Source organism: Mobula birostris, chromosome 2 (assembly GCF_030028105.1).
Source record: "Mobula birostris isolate sMobBir1 chromosome 2, sMobBir1.hap1, whole genome shotgun sequence".
NCBI lineage: Eukaryota > Metazoa > Chordata > Chondrichthyes > Myliobatiformes > Myliobatidae > Mobula > Mobula birostris.
Genome location: NC_092371.1, coordinates 217,957,127 through 217,975,922, shown reverse-complemented (window position 1 = coordinate 217,975,922; position 18,796 = coordinate 217,957,127). Strand labels below are relative to the sequence as shown.

General features: G+C 40.7%; 1 protein-coding gene across 2 annotated transcripts in view; it reads left to right on the top strand.

Moving 5' to 3' along the window:
* Positions 1-18,796, top strand: part of LOC140194071 (chloride intracellular channel protein 5-like) — a 145,525-nt gene that overhangs the window by 11,176 nt on the left and 115,553 nt on the right. Inside the window, exon 1 of one of the 2 annotated variants that reach the window (XM_072251465.1) lies at positions 18,336-18,424. The exons of the other annotated variant lie outside the window; for it this stretch is intronic. The gene's annotated coding sequence lies outside the window, so the exon portion shown is untranslated. Of the gene's footprint in view, positions 1-18,335; positions 18,425-18,796 lie in introns of those variants that run through there. 2 annotated transcript variants of the gene reach the window in all.

Genomic DNA, 18,796 nt, shown 5'->3' with positions numbered 1-18,796 from the left:
AGTTAACAGTTTAGTTATAAAATTCATATCTTCTGTATTCAAATACCAAAAAATGATTCTGTGCCCGTGAAGTATTTTCCTGAGTTTGCAAAATATTAAAACATAGAACATAGAAATCTACAGCGTGTTACAGCCCTTTGGCCCATGATGTTGTACCGACCATGTAACCTACTCTAGAAACTGCCTAGAATTTCCCTGGCGCATTAGCCCTCTATTTTTCTAAGCTCCGTGTACCTACCTGAGAGGCTCTTAAAAGTCCCTATTGTATCCGCTTTCACCACCACTGCTGGCAGTGCACTCCACGCACCCACTACTCTGTGTGAAAAACTTATCCCCGACATCCCCTCGGTACCTATTTCCAAGCACCTTAAAACTATAGCCCCTCGTATTAGTCATTTCAGTCCTGGGGAAAAAGCCTCTGACTATCCACACGATCAATGCCCTTCATCTTGACATCTCTATTAGGTCACCGCTCATCCTCTGTTGCTTCAAGGAAAAAAGGCCAAGTTCACTCAACCTATTCTCATAAAGTACACCCTCTAATCTGAAATTCTTGAAGATCCCAGATTAGAATTGTGCTACCATTTACTGTATAATTGCAAACACGAGGAAAGCTGCAGATGCTGGAATTTCAAGCAACACACATAAAAGTTGCCAGTGAAAGCAGCAGGCCAGGCAGCATCCCTAGGAAGAGGTACAGTCATGACGAAGGGTCTCCGCCGGAAATGTCGACTGCACCTCTTCCTATAGATGCTGCCTGGCCTGCACCATTTACTGTATTATATTCCTGCTTTAAACTGTCAATTTCTACTACCCTAAATTTCATTTTCTAAAAATTTTTCTCACTCCCTCCTTTTTGAGATGCTCCTTACAATACATTCCTGGCTAGACTCTTGGTCATCTGCTCTAATAACACCTGTTTTGTAGCTTAATCTCAAACAGGTTTTACAAATACTGTACAGAGCTCCTTGGGGTATTTCAATATATTTAGAGTACATGCTAAGAGTTGTGTAGCATTGACTGTGATCTAAGCGGTGAATGAAGTGCCCTAACATCCCAATCAGCATGTTTAGTTGGGCAAAGGTCACAAACGTTTGCATTTATGCAGTGTATCATCAGTTTACCCGCATCTCAATTAATATGTTCTTTTTTAAAGTTCAATATTTCAAAGTGTAATTTGTTGTACAACCCTTGGGGGGGGGGGTGTGGAAGTAACTGAATATTTAAAAAGATGTATGCCCATCTGATGCACAAAGGTTAGAATTTTATATTTTTGCAGAGGCATTTTTATAAATTTATCAGCTGCTCACTGTGTTTCATAAAGACATACTGATAGTTGCTGAGTTTGCATTTGCCATCCTGGCTAACGGCAAGATTGTTTCACCAAGTGGGGATCTATGTATTTCATTAGCTGTATTATGCCGCTTAAAACCATGTTGACATGTATAATGGTTTGTTTACAAGGTAATATCAACTCTGTAAATTTTAACCTGAATGATGCCAGGTTATTAATACAAAAGTGTTGACTTAATTCATTTCTATTTGGGTTTTAAAATATATATTTCTTTAAATTGACTGCACATGATAAACACAAAGTCTGCAGATGCTGGAAATCCAAAGCTACACAACAAGATGCTGGAGGAACTCAGCAGGTCAGGCTGCATCTGTGGAAATGAATAAACAGTTGACGTTTCGGGCCGAGATCCTTCTTCTGGACTGGAAAGGAAGGGGAGAGTTGCCATAATAAAAAAGGGAGGGGAAGAAGGCTAGCTCAAAGGTGATAGGTGAAGCCAGGTGATTGGGAAAGTTGAAGGTCTTGAGGAGTCTGATAGGAGAGGACAGTGGACCATAGGGTAAGAGGAGGGGACCTAGGGGGAGGTGATACGCAGGTGAGAAGAAATAAGAGGCCAGAGTGGGAAATAGAAGAAGAAGGGATGGGGAAGGGAGAAATTGGTGAAATAAGAGACCTGAATTGTCAGTCTCCTCAGCATTAAAACCAGAGAGCTCATCTTCATAATAGTAAAAATGACTCTACGTTTTCTCACCTCCTTTAAGATCACGTTAAAATGCACTCCTTTGACTGGTCTTTCTGTTACTACTTGTGCTTATGACATTTTTTAGGTTTTGTTTTTCTTAAATATTTTGCTATTGTCCCACCTAGTTTGTTTGCAATTATGTGTCACCCACTGTTTTGTGGAAGATAGATTTTTATTCCTTTACTCAAAATACAATATATTGCCAAACATTTGTATTTATGTTCTGTTGTGAAATAAATCAGATGATCTTTGAGCCAAGTATTTTTTGTCCCGTCTAACTCATCTTGTGTCTTGGCCTGGGGTTTTTAACTATTGTTTCAAAATTTGTTATTCAATTTATTTAAATTACTGCTATGTTAATATAATGTTGACAAGTAAACTTTGGATTTAGTTTGCTATAAAAATCGTGTTGAACTCTTCAATAATGGAAGCTCTTAAAATACGTAAACATGAGAAATTAACATTTATTTAGATGTAATCATTAAATGCATTAGATGAGCTCTCCGGCTCTGATGTTGAGGAAACATGGATGTCAGAGCTGGGATGATTAGATAGGAACATAGAAAACCTACAGCACAATACAGGCCCTTCAGCCCACAGTGCTTTGCTGAACATGTATGGTGGCATGCAAAAGTTTGGGCACCTCGGTCAAAATTTCTGTTACTCTGAATAGCTAAGCGGGTAAAAGATGAACTGATTTCCAAAAGGCATAAAGTTAAAGATGACACATTTCTTTAATATTTTAAGCAAGAAAACTTCTTTATTTCCATTTTTTACAGTTTCAAAATAACAAAAAAGGAAAAGGGCCCGAAGCAGAAGTTTGGGTACCCTGCATGGCAGTACTTAGTAACAACCCCTTTGGCAAGTATCACAGCTTGTAAACACTTTTTGTAGCCAGCTAAGAGTCTTTCAATTCTTGTTTGGGGAATTTTCACCCATTCTTTCTTGCAAAAGGCTTCTAGTTCTGTGAGGTTCTTTGCAGCCAAAAAGTTCTATTCAAAAGGTTCAAAGGAACATTTAAACAAGCCTGATGCATTTAGGAAACAAGTCCTGTGGACTGATGAAGTTAAAATAGAACCTAAAATAGAAAAGATTCTATTTTAACTTCATCAGTCCACAGGACTTGTTTCCTAAATGCATTAGGCTTGTTTGGATGTTCCTTTGAACCTTTTGAATAGAACCTTTTGGCCGCAATGAGCAAAGGTATGTTTGGAGAAATAACGGTGCAGAATTTCATTAAAAGAGCACCTCTACAACTGTTAAGCATGGGGGTGGATCGATCATGCTTTGGGCTTGTGTTGTAGCCAATGGCATAGGGAACATTTACTGGGAGAGAGAAGAATGAATTAAATTAAATACCAGCAAATTCTGGAAGTGAACATCACACTGTCTGTAAAAAAAACTGTAAATGAAAAGAGGATGGCTTCTACAACAGGATAATGATCCTAAACACACCTCAAAATCCACAATGAACTACCTCAAGAGGCTCAAGCTGAAGGTTTTGCCATGGCCCTCAGTCCCCTGACCTAAACATCATCGAGAATCTGTGGATAGACCTCAAAAGAGCAGTGCATGCAAGACAGCCCAAGAATCTCACAGAACTTAGAAGCCTTTTGCAAGGAAGAATGGGTGAAAATCCCCCAAACAAGAATTGACTCTTAGCTGGCTACAAAAAGCATTTACAAGCTGTGATACTCGCCATAGGGGGTGTTACTAAGTACTGCCGTGCAGGGTGCCCAAACTTTTGCTTCGGGCCCTTTTCCTTTTTTGTTATTTTGAAACTGTAAAAAATGGAAATAAAAGAAGTTTTCTTGCTTAAAATGTTAAAGAAATGTGTCATCTTTAACTTTATGCCTTTTGGAAATCAGTTCATCTTTTACTCGCTTAGCTATTCACAGTAACAGAAATTTTGACCGGGGTGCCCAAACTTTTGCATGCTACTGTACTTAGTTTAGAAGTTACCTAGGGTTACCCATAGCCCTCTATTATTCTGAACTCCATATACCTGTCCAGGAGTCTCTTAAAAGACCCTATCATATTCGCCTCCACCATCGTCACTGGCAGCCCATTCCACACACTCACCACTCTGCGTTTTTTAAAAAAAAACTTACCCCTGCCATCTCCTGTGTACCTAATTCCAAGCATCTTAAAACTGTGCCCTCTCGTGCTAGCCATTTCAGCCCTGGGGGAAAATGCCTCTGACTATCTGCACGATCAATGCCTCTCATCATCTTATACACTTCTATCAGGTCACCTCTCATCCTCCGTCACTCCAAGGAGAAAAAGCTGAGTTTATTCAACCTATTCTCATAAGGCATGCTCCCCAATCCAGGCAACATCCTTGTAAATCTCCTCTACACCCTTTCTATGGTTTCTACATCTTTCCTGTAGTGGGGCAACCAGAACTGATCACAGTACTCCAAGTGGGGTCTGACCAGGGTCCTATATAGCTGCAACATTACCTCTCGGCTCCTAAACTCAATTCCACGATTGATGAAGGCCAATGCACTGTATGACTTCTTAACCACAGAGTCAACCTGCGCAGCAGCTTTGCGTGCCGTATGGACCCGGACCCTGAAATCCCTCTGATCCTCCACACTGCCAAGATTCAGGTCTATTATTTGTGCCTAAGGAGGTAAACATGGTTTGGAAATTATAAGCATTGTTTGAATAACCTTAGTTTTTCTCCCTGACCAAGGGCACCAGTTTGCAATTGGTTTAACCTGTCCATTTTGTTGACCAAGATGATTCTACATATGTTGTGGAAGTGCACTGTTGTCTGAAATCATGAAGGCAAGTTTCTGTTTTGCTGGTGTTCAGTTACTGAAGCGAGGGCATAAAAACTGTGTGAACTGCATCCTTCAGATCCCTGAGATAATCTTTTTTTTCAACAGCAAAGTCAATGTTTACAAATACAGGTGGGTGATCCTAAATGGAATGCAAATGCATGCCATGCGTAGTGTTAATGCTGTGCTTACTTTCTTGGGACAACCAAATAGGGGAAATTTGCTTGGAGATGGGGAGGTCACTGGAACTGGGGCTTATGTTAAATTGCTGCTTTGTGAAAGTCGCTTTGCAGATTGTGGCAGTTGTTTGAAGACGACATCCAGTTTCAATTTTGAGGTATCAGCATAGACCATGAGTTGAGTATACTCTGCCTATGAGATCACTTGATACCAAATAAGTCCTTTAAAGGATCATTGCTAGCTGCTCCTACAATCTTGTATTTTGACATTTTTGAGTTTAGAGGATCATTAAATCTACTCTAGTCCCACAATGCTTCCTTCTCTACTTTGGCATTCTTCCTTCCATGACCCTCTCTGGGATCAGCATGTCTGATTTTGCTCAGGGAGGAAATAGAGTGTCCTAACTGCTGAGGACTCTGTTCATGTCTGTTTAACACTACAGTTTGGTAATTGTGTTTAATTAGGCTTGGCCCTCAAAATTGATGAATCATTTTGACTTGAGAGAATGAAAAGATAAAAGAATTAAGTACTCTTTAAAAATGCATCACTGTCTGGTGTGGGGGGCGGTGGCGAGGGTGGCTACTGCACAGGATTGAAAGAAGTTACAGAAAATTGTAAAAAATTAGTCGGCTCCATCTTGGGAGCTAGCCTCTGTAGAATCTAAGACGTCTTCAAAGAGCGGTGCCTCAGAAAGGCGGCGTCCATTATTCAGGAGCCCCATCACCCAGGACATGGCCCTTTTCCCATTGTTACTGTCCGGAAGGAAATACAGAAGCCTGAAGGCACATACTCAACGTTTCAGGAATAGCTTCTTCCCCCTCCGCCGTCTGATTCCTAAATGAACATTGAACCCATGAACACTACCTCACTCCTTTGTATTATTTCTCTTTTTGCACTATTTTTAATTTAGCTATTTAATATACATGTGTATATTTACCATAATTGATTTATTTGTTATTTTTGTTCTATATTATCATGTATTACATTCTACTGCTGCTGCTAAGTTAACAAATTTCACGACGTATACCGGTGATATTAAAGCTGGTGAAGATGGAGAATTTGAAAGCTGACCGATCCCAAAAATCTCAAACTCTTCATCCAGAGTTTTGAAAGAAGTGGGATTGGACCAATACCATGGATCCCAGGTTGAGAACATTCTTGCACTGAAGATTAGTAGATGCTTGCTAGCCTCTTTCAAAGTTCTGTAGATCCTGGAATTGTTCTTGTGGAATGGAGGGGAGCAAATATGACCTCCCCTCCACCCATGTAAAATAAAAAGTGAGAGACTGAAAACAGGGCACTACAGCCTTGTTATCTTAATGCTAGTGGTAGGGAAAATCTGAAATCTATCATGAAGAATTTAACAGTAGAACATTTTGAAGACAATGATCAGATTGAGCAGAGACCGCATTGATTTATGAAAGAAAATCATTTTGTCTAAGCTGCTGGAGATATGGCATTCTTTCTCTCAAGTGCAGTAATGATATAATCCTGTACCTGGAGTGCAGTGAAGGTTTATTCTGTTAATTTACAACAGACTGATAGATTTTAAGACAATAAGACAATCATCTCAGGAAGGTGGGGAAGAAAATAGATATTTCACACCCACTGGCAGTTCCTTGCTTTTTGGCATTACATTCAAGGTTTGTAGAGTTTTGGAAACAAAATTATTCTTTTCGAGAGTATATGGACTGGTTGCACCACAGCGTGAAACACCAATGCCCTTGAACAGAAAATCTTACAAAGTGTAGTGGATACAGCCCAGTCCAACCCAGATAAAGCCCTCCCCACCATTGAGCGCATCTACACGGAGCTTTGTCACAGGAAAGCAGCTTCCATCATCACGGAGCCCCACCACCCAGGTCATGCTCTCTTACTGCTGTCATGAAGAAAAAGGTACAGGAACTTCAGAACTCTCACCACCAGGTTCAGGAACAGTTATTACCCTTTAACCATCAGGCCCTTGAACCAAAGGGGATAACTTTTTACTCAACTTCACTTGGCCCATCACTGAAATGTTCCCACAGCCTATGGATGCACTTTCATCCCATGTTCTTGATGTTTAAGGCTTATTTATGATTATTATTACTTTCTTTTTGGATTTTCAGTTTGTTGTCTTTTGCACATTGTGTAATGCCCAAGTTGGTGCGGTCTTTCATTGATTCTAGCATGGTTATTATTCTATTATGGACTTATTGAAAATGACTGCAAGAAAATCTCAGGGTTGTATGTGGTAATAAATTTACTTTGAACTTTTGCTTAGAAAATCAAGAAGTGATTTACTTGAAGTGGTTAAGATGATTAAGGGAGATTCTAACATAGATAAAGAGTCCAAGGCAATGGAAGAGTTTAGAAAAAGCTGCTTGTAATAATCTAAGAAAAAGTTGAAGCATTGGTCAAACAAAGTCATTTAAAAATATCTAAGTATAGAATTTTGGTAGGCAAAGGTATTAAGGATAATAGAGCCAATGAGTGTGAACTGAATTAAGATACAGATCAAACATGACCTAACTGAATAGGGTCAAGGTTACTGAGTGGATTACTCCTGCTTTTGTTTCTGCAACAATTGGTTATGTTTGAAGAGAACTATTTGTACAAGCCAGCTCACCTTCAGTTTTGTGTTGCCATCCGTAGCTTTGCTGGGACTTTGAAGAAAGGGTGAACTTCTTAGTAATTTATGAGGTGGGAGCAGATTTTATTGAATGATCACCCAACTCTCGAGGCTGGAGACCTCATGATCATTTTAAAAACTAGAACAAAAAATTGCTATTAATCTGATAAACCAGAAAATTCAAGAAGTACTCAAGTTTCGGCTGCATTTGTGGAGAGGAAAGTAATTACATTTGGTGTCATTTAACTTCCATCAGAACCTTTCTTCACAGATATTGCTTGATCTGCTGGTTATTTTCTGCATTTTCTTTTTCTATTGAGGGCCAAGTATAGCAACATGTCTTGACTTGCCATGAGAAATGGACTTGTTGCTTCTTTACAAAGACCTTTCTGGCAGCCTGGCTTACTGCTTTGTAAAGGAAGAAGGTGTGGTCTGGTATAACCATATGGACAAGATGTTCCTATGGGAAGATATGACGGAGCAGTTGTTTATTTTGAGCTCAAGGCAGGGCAGGTATATGAGCGGAGACTACTCACACAGATCTCTAATCCTCATTTCTATTCAGCAATGCTTTTCGTGAGCCAAGGTCCAAATGTTAAAAGTTGGTTTCAGCCAGTTTAAAATATTGTATGAAATGTCGGCAGCAAGATTATAAAAAAATCTCTCAAGCACGAGGAAATCTGCAGATGCTGGAATTTCAAGTAACACACATGAAAGTTGCTGGTGAACGCAACAGGCCAGGCAGCATCTCTAGGAAGAGGTCCAGTCGACGTTTCTGGCCGAGACCCTTCGTCAGGACTAACTGAAAGAAGAGCTAGTAAGAGATTTGAAAGTGGGAGGAGGAGATCCGAAATGATAGGAGAAGACAGGAGGTGGAGGGATGGAGCCAAGAGCTGGACAGTTGATTGGCAAAAGGGATATGAGAGGATCATGGGACAGGAAGCCTAGGGAGAAAGAAAAGCGGGAGATGGGAAACCCAGAGGATGAGCAAGGGGTATAGTGAGAGGGACAGAGGGGGAAAAAGGAGAGAGAGAGAAAAAGAATGTGTGTATATAAATAAACAACAGATGGGGTACGAGGGGGAGGTGGGGCATTAGCAGAAGTTTGAGAAGTCAATGTTCATGCCATCAGGTTGGAGGGTACACAGACGGAATATAAGGTGTTGTTCCTCCAACCTGAGTGTGGCTTCATCTTTACAGTAGAGGAGGCCGTGGATAGACGTATCAAAATGGGAATGGGACGTGGAATTAAAATGTGTGGCCACTGGGGGATCCTGTTTTCTCTAGTGGACAGAGTGCTGGCCTGCTGCGTTCACCAGCAACTTTTATGTGTGTTGTATAAAAAATCTCTGTTGTTTAATGGTACACTTTTAAATGGAGTCCTAGTCATTTGTGTACAGTGCCTCAAGAGTTGATAGAGAAAATGAATCTGATTGTAGCCTGATACAAGGTTTCAAGTGTATCTTTTGAGGGAATGAAACATGTCAGAGCAATTAACTGTCAGGATGTTACTATGACAACTGATAGTGGAGGGTAGACAAGGAGACCCATACTGCATGCACTTTTTTTCCCCATAAAGGTTGTTTTCTGACTTGGCATAGAAAAGTAATGCCATGTTTTGAAGTCAGTATAAAGCACATTGCAGTAAAATGAATGTTCAAAGGTTGTTAACCAAGGATAAATTTTCAATTTCTACTGAGAATACACTTTTTATTCATGTGCATTTTCTTGCACTTCCAAGAAAAGAAAATATGGCTTTGGATTTCTTTGTCAACCCTGAAAGAAAGAAACAAAACAGTTCTGTTGGTTTAAACCAGTTGCGCTGCATGTTGTGATTCTGGCTGAAACTGATCCCAGCTCATTCCTGTTTTTGTCAGATAGCGCCTGGCCAATTGCTATTTAACACCACAACCACGTTATTTGTATAGTATCTTAACAAAAGCAGAACTTTCCAAGATACTGCATACTGGCATGAGGAAGTGGTGTTAATAAGAGGATAACAAGGCTTGATGAAGTTAAGTTAGTTTTGTGGAAGGTTTTTGGAGAAGAGATGGAGTTTTAGGAAAGAACAAGATCAACTGAAAGAAAATGAATTGATAAGGTTAGGCAAGTAGAATTTGGAGTGGATTAAACGACTAAAGGATGGTAGATATTTCAATGACAGACTATGAAGGGATTTTAACAAGAATAAAAATGTTCAATTTGGATGACTGAGAGTCATGTTGTGGTATTCTGCATAGTATCCATGGAGCTCATTTGGTAACGTTGAAAGATAAGGGATCAGTCAGGAGGCGCATTATTTAATAACTAAATCTGGAGATGACAGGTCTTCATCGAGACACTTTCTTTCAATTGGAATCTGTTATAAAGTTTTACATGATATGTTAAAGGTGATGCTTTTATCAACATTTTGCATACAAGTCATAATGAAATAGAAACCATAGAAAAACTACAGCACAGAAACAGGGCTTTTGGCCCTTCTTGGCTGTGCCGAACTATTTTCTGTCTAGTCCCACTGACCTGCACACAGACCATATCCCTCCATATACCAAAACATAATAATTTTGTGTCCAAGCTTGGTCAGTGGAAGATAAATGTCAAACTTATTCACTTCAAAATACTTGAGAATTCCAATAAAAGCTTTTGGTCAAACAATATTTGAAGTTGGAAATGCTTGCAAATTGTATTTTGGAATGCGATGTGTGTTTTATGCCTTTTAATGAGATCACTTCATTTTCACGATGCAGTAATGCATCTCTAATGTACACTTTAGACACCTCTTACACCCTAATGTCTCTTGAACCATGATGAACAAGATGGTTTCTGGGTGTTTGGATCACATGGGCTCCTTAAGCACAATAGTCAGGAGAGATGCCCATCCCTTATCTGTGGAATTCTCTGCCACAGGAAGCAGTTGAGGCCAGTTCATTGGCTATATTTAAGAGGGAGTTAGATATGGCCCTTGTGGCTACGGGGGTCAGGGGGTATGGAGGGAAGGCTGGGGCGGGGTTCTGAGTTGGATGATCAGCCATGATCATAATAAATGGCGGTGCAGGCTGGAAGGGCCGAATGGCCTACTCCTGCACCTATTTTCTATGTTTCTATGTTTCTAAGGGAGGCAAAGGGTTTTCTTTAACAAGAAGGACGAGAATTATAGTACTCTAATGCTACTCTCCACCAGTTTTTAATGTAATTACTGGACTTAGTATCCAGGTCTTTAATTTTAAACACTTTTTTCCTGGAAATTTGCCATTTTGGTGGATCTAAGGATCTGGCACACAAATGGAAGTGGCTTATAGTATATCTAAAGCAGAGCTTGATTGGAAACCCTGCAGGCTATTAATATTAGCCTATCCAAATCCAGATGTGGTTGGACTGCTGGCAGCTTCTCTTTCTGAAATGCGGTAGTTATCAGCAAATACTGTTGGAGTTGCTTAATTGAATGCAATGACTGGCTACCTGAAAGTTCAAAGCAATTTTATTTTCACAGTGCATACAAGTCACCATAAACAATACTGAGATTTATTTTCTTGTGGGCAATCACAATAAATTCAAGAAACACAGGAGTCAATGAAAAGCTGCACCCAACAGGATGGACAAACAGCCAATGTACAAACAAAAACAAGAGAAAAAAGTAACAAATAAATAAGCAATAAATATCGAGAGCATGAGATAAGGAGTCCCTGAAAGTGAGTCTATAGGTTTTGGGGGCAGTTTTGTGATGGGGTGAGTGAAGTTGTCCCTTCTGGCTCAAGAGCCTGATTGTTGAGGGGTAGTAACTGCTGGTGGTGTGAGCCTTGGGGCTCCTGTACCCCCTTGCAGATGAAAACAGCGAGAAGAGAATATGGCCTGGATGGTGGGGGGACCTTGATGGATGTTGTTTTCCAGCAACACTTCTCCATGTAGATGTGCTCGTGGTGAGGAGGGCTTTACCCATGATGGGCTGGGCCACATCCACAACTTTTTGCCGGCTTTTCCGTACGAGGGCATTGGTGCTTCCGTACCAAGCTGTGATGCAACTAGTGAATATATTCTCCATCCACCTATCCATAAAAGTTGTCAGTTTTAGATGACGTGCTGAATCTGTACAAACCTCTAAGAACGTAGGTGCTGCTACGTACGCTTCCTTCATATTGGCACTTGCATGTTGGACTCCGGACAGATCCCATTCTGAAGAAAGTGGAGGAAGCAGGTGATGCAAAGTATCACTGCTAACACACACATAATTTTTACTCCTCATTTTCATCTCCTTATCTTTTTATGTCATTCTTTGTTTGCTCAGTTTATTAAAGAGTGTGTATTCAAAGTGCCTTTGGGTCTGTTTGATGCCCAGGTGCTCGACAGTTACGTGCTCCGTCTTTAGAATTGAGAATAAGCTCTTTGTCCTGGTAAACCTGTTCCACTAGACTGACTGATCTCCTATGTTTTATACCCACTGTTGACTCTCTTGGGTATTTGTTAATTCAAAATAGTATCAGATCTTAAGTTTAATAAATGACTTGGGATTAGTTTGCAAACAGTACTCCAAACAGCTACCATCCCTCATGAGAAGAAGAGTTTTCAAGCCTCCTGCCATGAAATGCCATTGTTTTTTGTCTGGACCTCAAGACATAGGATCAGAATTAGGCCCTTCAGCCCATATGGTCTTCCATCATGGCTTGATTTATGTTCACTATCAACCCCATTCTCCTGCCTTCTCCCTGTAACCTTTGACGCCCTTACTAATCAAGAACCTATCAACCTCCACTCTAAATATACCCAATGACCAGGCACCACAGATGCCTGTGGCAGTGAATTCCACAGCTTGCTATGAGCCACTTTTGTCTGGTGTACACTTTATTCTGATTGCAACATCAAAGAACAAAGATCCAAGATCATGATGTGTAGAATCAAATGAGAAAACAGTACAAGGAGAAATGATCACGTGCTCAACTTTGGGAAATGCTCTCTGACTTGAGACAGCTAGGGAAAACTGCATGGAACAGTCAAGACGTTTTTTTTTGTGTAGAATTTGTGATCAACTAGCCCTGTATTACAGGATGATGGATGACTTAATTTAGATAATGCTGAAATATCTTTGTTTAATAGCAGCCATGTAAGGAGGGTTCCATTATTAAATGAGAGCTGCAAAGTTCAAGTAAGAAAATGAAAGTGTCTTCAAGGTTTACTGGCCTTATTTTTAAATAATTGCTAGAATTACATTATGATATATTATAGAAAAACGTAGAATTTTAAAAGCATGATTAAGAGCAAATCCTTTGTGGGATCTCAAGCTATATAAAATATGATGGCTTCAGTATATGGCTATTAGTGCTTGTTTTTAATAGCGTATAACAGAAATGAACACATTCTTTTTGCCTTTAAGTTTTTTTCCCCCACTGGTGGCATTTTTTGCTACTGCCATGGATGCTTATCTGTTCTGTTTGTAGGCATTTGTTGTTGTTGTGAAAGGACCCACATCCTGGATTGAAGGAGGTGGGAGTTCTCAGCCAAGAAGGTGAAATGATTTATTTTTTGTGGGAAAAGCTTGAGTGGGGGTTTTGATTTTCCTGATGAAATGAGCATTCTTGAGGAGAACTGCGGATGCTGGATATTTTCCTAAAGAGCACAAAATTCTGGAGCCTCCCAGCAGGTCAGACAATGTCCGTGGAAAGGAGCCAGTATCTTAAGCTCAAAGGCAATACAACAAAACTGGGAAAGACAGGGAAAAAATGGTTAGATTAAAGTTGTTGTAAACATACAGCGATGCACAGACAGAAGGAAAATTGGGACCAGGATTGGCATTGTGAAAGACTGTTAATGAAGTCGTCTGGCTGATAGATTACTCAAAACTGTTGGAGAGAAATCAAGCAAAAGGGCATGCAAAAGCTCTGAGTTGTAGGAGATCTCTAGGAAATACCAGCTGATTAGACAGTGTCAATGGGATTGAGGGTGGGTGGGTAATGTGATGTAGCAGAATTGGCCATTTCTGATGCAAGGCAAAGACAAGTTTTCTGATAATATTAATTACTATACTGGGTCTGGAAGTCTGCAACAAACTGTAATGGAAGATGATGCTTACATTAAGCCTCATTGGAGTACCCAGGAACTCACATCAATAACTCAGAGGCAAACAGGAAGCTTGGGACTACCCTTGTGAACTGAATGAAGATTCTGTGTAAAGCTGTCACACAGTCTTCATTTGGCTTCTCCAGTGTACCATTAGAAATTGCCAGAAGTCCAAGAGAATTGATTCTTCACGTGAAGACGCTGTTTGAATCACTGATGGGAAGGGATGAGGTAAAAGGTGGATGCTACGTGTGAAAGTGCTTCAAGAAGTGGATTTGCTGATGAAAGAATAGACCAGGTAGTTGTGGCAGGAAGGGAATGCTGAAAGGAAGGAAATGTATGTGTTAGCGGAATCTCATTGAAGTTGGCAGAAATTGAAGGATGGGATCTTTGGATAGGGTGGAACAGTGGCACAAAGTTATTGCTCAGGTAAATGGCATTGATTCTGATCTCGTGTGCTGTTTCTGTGGAGTTTACATGTTCTACCTGCACGGGCTTCCACTGGATCTGCAGTTGTCTCTAATATCTCAAGGATGTTTAGTTAAATAATTATTGTAAATTGCTCCTGGTGAACATCAATATGGAAATTGTCCCCTCATGTACAGATTAGTGGTTCTAAGAATAGAAGCAATTTGCTTACCAAAGTAAAATTTCAAACTACCATCTAAAAATACCAACATCATGCAGTCACACATTAATATGATAGCGTGCTTGAAATTCATTATCACATTGTCTGTTAGTGTGAACCTGCCTAAGTACTGATTAAACTTCTTGGAAAAACCAGTGAACTTTTCTCATATGAATTCCTCTGAGGTTCTCCATTTCTGGTTAACAGTGGGTAGACAGTTTGATTGCTACATTATATTTTTATTTCTTTGGAGATGAGATTGATAAAATTTACAGGTTTTCCATTCTTAATTACTCGGTGGTGAAAGAGTATGATTCTCTACTCACAACACGCTGGAGGAACTCAGCAGGTCAGGCAGCATCCGTGGAAATGATCAGTCAACGTTTCGGGCCGAAATCCTTCGTAAGGACTGAAGAGGGAAGGGGCAGAGGCCCTATAAGGAAGTGGGGGGGGGGGAGGGTGGGAAGGAGAAGGCTGGTAGGTTCCAGGTGAAAAACTAGTAAGGGGAAAGATAAAGGGGTGGGGGGAGGGGAAGCAGGGAGGGGATAGGCAGGAAAGGTGAAGAAGGAATAGGGGAAAGCACAATGGATAGTAGAAGGAGGCGGAACCATGAGGGAGGTGATAGGCAGCTGGGGGAGGGGGCAGAGTGAAACAGGGATGGGGGAAAAGGTTGGAGGAGCAACACCATATAAACCATCTGGGATGTCTCCAGCACCTTGGTATGAACATTGAATTCTCCAAATTCCGGTAGTCCCCTCCCCCTCCCTTCCCCATCCCTGTTTCACTCTGCCCTCTCCCCCAGATGCCTATCACCTCCCTCATGGTTCCACCTCCTTCTACTGCCCATTGTGCTTTCCCCTATTCCTTCTTCACCTTTCCTGCCTATCCCCTCCCCCACCCCTTTATCTTTCCCCTTACTGGTTTTTCACCTGGAACCTACCAGCCTTCTCCTTCCCACACCCCCCCCCCCCCACTTCTTTATAGGGCCTCTGCCCCTTCCCTCTTCAGTCCTGACGTAGGGTTTCGGCCCGAAACGTTGACTGATCATTTCCATGGGTGCTGCCTGACCTGCTGAGTTCCTCCAGCATGGTGTGTGTTGCTTTGACCCCAGCATCTGCAGAGTATTTTGTGTTTATGATTCTCTACTGATTTTTCTGTTTTGTTGAACTATCTTCCTGATGTGTAAGGGAGGAGGGGTTGGGGGAGCAGTGTGTATTGCTTTCCAGATGTGTAAATTGGGGATAAGGAACTGAATGTTGTAGAGCATGCTGTACTAGATATTGAATGGCTGTGGTACAAATATGTATCATGATCAGTTAAAAGAATCTAACAAACTTTTAGAGTTTGGCAGAAAGTAAAATGTTGCAAATGAAATAAGATGTGTACTTGCCTTCCATCTCAATTCTCAAATTTCACATGTAATTTTAGCTTTCCTGCCACCATTTTATCTGTTGGTTTTCCAAAGACACATGAAACGTAGTTTTCTGGTGTTACAAATTACTTACAATGCAAGGATACATGCCTCCAAAACTAATTTAATTCCAAGGGAAGGCTCCTGTGTTCGAATGGGCTCTGTCCCTTGATGCTGTCGGAGGATGGTACCAGAGTTATGGGTCTGCGCTTTGTGGATTGGAGTCTTACAGTTTTGTGTTTTTTTTATTATTATGTTCTGTTTTTGCTCGTTCTTTCTTGTTGCTGTTTGCACAATATGTTTTTTGCGTGTGGAGGGGTTGATTTTTGAATGGATTCCATGGTTTCCTTTGTTTAGTGGCTGTGGGGAAGGCAAATCTCAGGGTTGTATACTGTACATACATGCTTTGACAGTGAATGTACTTTAAATTGTGCCTCCTGAACAAAGGTTGATTAGCTTGCTCTTGGGAGTTGCCATGATTTAAAACCAGAAATGTTTAATTTGACTGTAAGATGAAATTTTTGAAAATCTTCTTTCACCCTCTTTCTCACCCCCACTCCAATCACAATCTCAATGTCGTGACTCCTTCCTATGCTATTTTCCATTCTGAAGTCCTGCATCCAGTTTTGTACAGGGTGTTAAATGCAGGCAGCACCAATCATTTATCACTAAACCTTTTGCCTTTTCACTCTCCACCCTCTCTTGTTCCTTATTCAATTCCTCACTCTTTCAAGAGGCTTGGCATTTTGGAGTCCTAAATAACCCCAAACTGAGCTTGCCATCTAAACCTAGTCTGTTACAATGGTTGCTTGCTTTTATGTTTCTGTTTTTAAAAATTAGGCATTCTTTGCTTCACTTTCTTATTAACTGTCTTCTCACTTTGCTATTCCAGAAGGTTATCTATTAGCCTTCCTCTGTAAACTTTAACTCACTCAAAATTCTGCAGCATTTAAAATTTACCCTTCACCAATGCCCTGATGGCATTTATGTCTGGTGTAGGTTTGGAGGCCTCCAATGCTTGGATCTGAAGAGGATGTCCTTATGTACACAAATAAATAACTTGCTCTCATAGCTGTGTTTGTGCTGTGTGTGTCTTGCAGTGTTTTTCTAAGATTATGCTCTCGTCTACAAATCATACTGATGCTTCCTATGTTTGACAGTGAATGTACTTTGAATCCTTGACCATTGTGCCTCCTGAACGAAAGTTAACTTAGCCTGCTGTTGGGAGTTGTCTTGTGCTTCCATCTATGAAGCATACTGTTACCTCTTAGCTTCATGAAGATTGTAAAAAGAAGAAGCAAGGCGTTTCCATCCAAATAAATAACAGCATATTTTTTTTAAACAGAATCTTGGGATACCAACTTTCACTTATTTAGATTTTTCCTTATCCATGTTCCTAGAGATCTTTTACAAAACAATTATTTGTGATTTTTTTTTTCTTACTCCAGTGCACGGTTATTGCTTCTGATAGATTCCAGTAAATTACCCAAAAGCATTGGTATGTAGCCATCCCTTCCCTTGCCAGCTGAGGAACTTGAAACTATCCCTTTAGATGGTGAGTTTTGCAACTCAAGTTGGATGCCTGAAGAATGATTTTTTTTAAAGAAACAAATTGACAATCATCTCTAGGGTTGGGTTGGAGATAAACAGGAGCTGAAGTCTTGTGGGTGGGAACCTGACTAATCTTGTTGGCCATGATGGGCTGATGCAAATCCAATACACCTAAAGGTGTTTAAGTGATTGTGTAAAAAGTAACATCTTCCTACTGCTTAGTTGTGGACAACATCTACTTCCTGTGTTCCCCTCCCCCATTTGCCTCTCCTGCCCTCGCAGTTCCAACAGCCTGTTAGTCCACATCTGGTTTCACCTATCACCTACAAGATTCTATTTCCAACCCCTCCCCTTTTTGTGTAGGATATCTTGGTAGGCTTTCCTCTTTCTTAGCCCTGATGCAGGATCCTGACCTGAAATGTTGACTTGCATATTTTGCCTCCGCAGATGCTGCTTGTCCCACTGAGCCTTCCCTGAATTCCTCTGCAGTTTCCAGATTCCTGTATCTGCTGTCACTTTTGTATTATCGTTATTGTTGTTATCATTGGCTTAGTGAAAATTCCCAGTCAGCATTAAACACTATCTGGAGTTTGGCTTCATGTGTATACAGTATATGTTTAACTAGCAATTCTTAATCATGATTTTGCTGATCTGTGACCTTGTGGTTTACTGTTTAATTTTGAAGTATGCCAGGTTTTTGTGTATTGTTGCCATGGCATTGTAAACAACTCTGTAGTATTTAATATATTAGTACACCTTGTTACACAATTTAAATTACCGTGAACAATACTTCAAAGTGGGATAAGCATGCTACGCTCATTACTAGGAGAGATTATTTTTCAAACTCCAGTTTAGGAAATTTAACATTTCAGGATGTGCCTTATTCTGCCGTCATCGAGAGTCTATCACAGTTTGGTTTACTTCCTCCTCCTCCCTCGGCAAGTCTAGGCTGCAGAGAGTGGACCACTCAGCGCAGGAGATCATTAGCTGTCAGCTAGCGACATTAGAAGACCTGTTCATCGCCAGAGTGAAAAGAACTGAAGACATGACTGCTGACTCCACCCACCCCAGCAGCCACCTTTTCACCAAATTGCCGTGGGGGAGACACCATCACTATCATGACTACACACCATCTCCAAAGCTTCTTTCCAACTTCGGAACAAAACTCATTCAGGTGTAATACCCTAAAATGTCCCTGCATGACATGTGTTAACTGGTCTTTCCTGCTCTCCTTGTTCTGTTGATAATTATTGAGTGGGTTCAAACAAGTTTGCACTTAAGTTTCACACATAAAAGTTGCTGGTGAACGCAGCAGGCCAGGCAGCATCTCTGGGAAGAGGTACAGTCGACGTCTCGGACCGAAACGTCGACTGTACCTCTTCCCAGAGATGCTGCCTGGCCTGCTGCATTCACCAGCAACATTTGTGTGTGTTACTTGAAATTCCAGCATCTGCAGATTTCCTCGTGTTTGCACTTAAGTTTGATCATTGACTTTTTGCACATGTGACTGTTCTGCTAATTGTTGATTGCTGATGGCTGTTTGCAC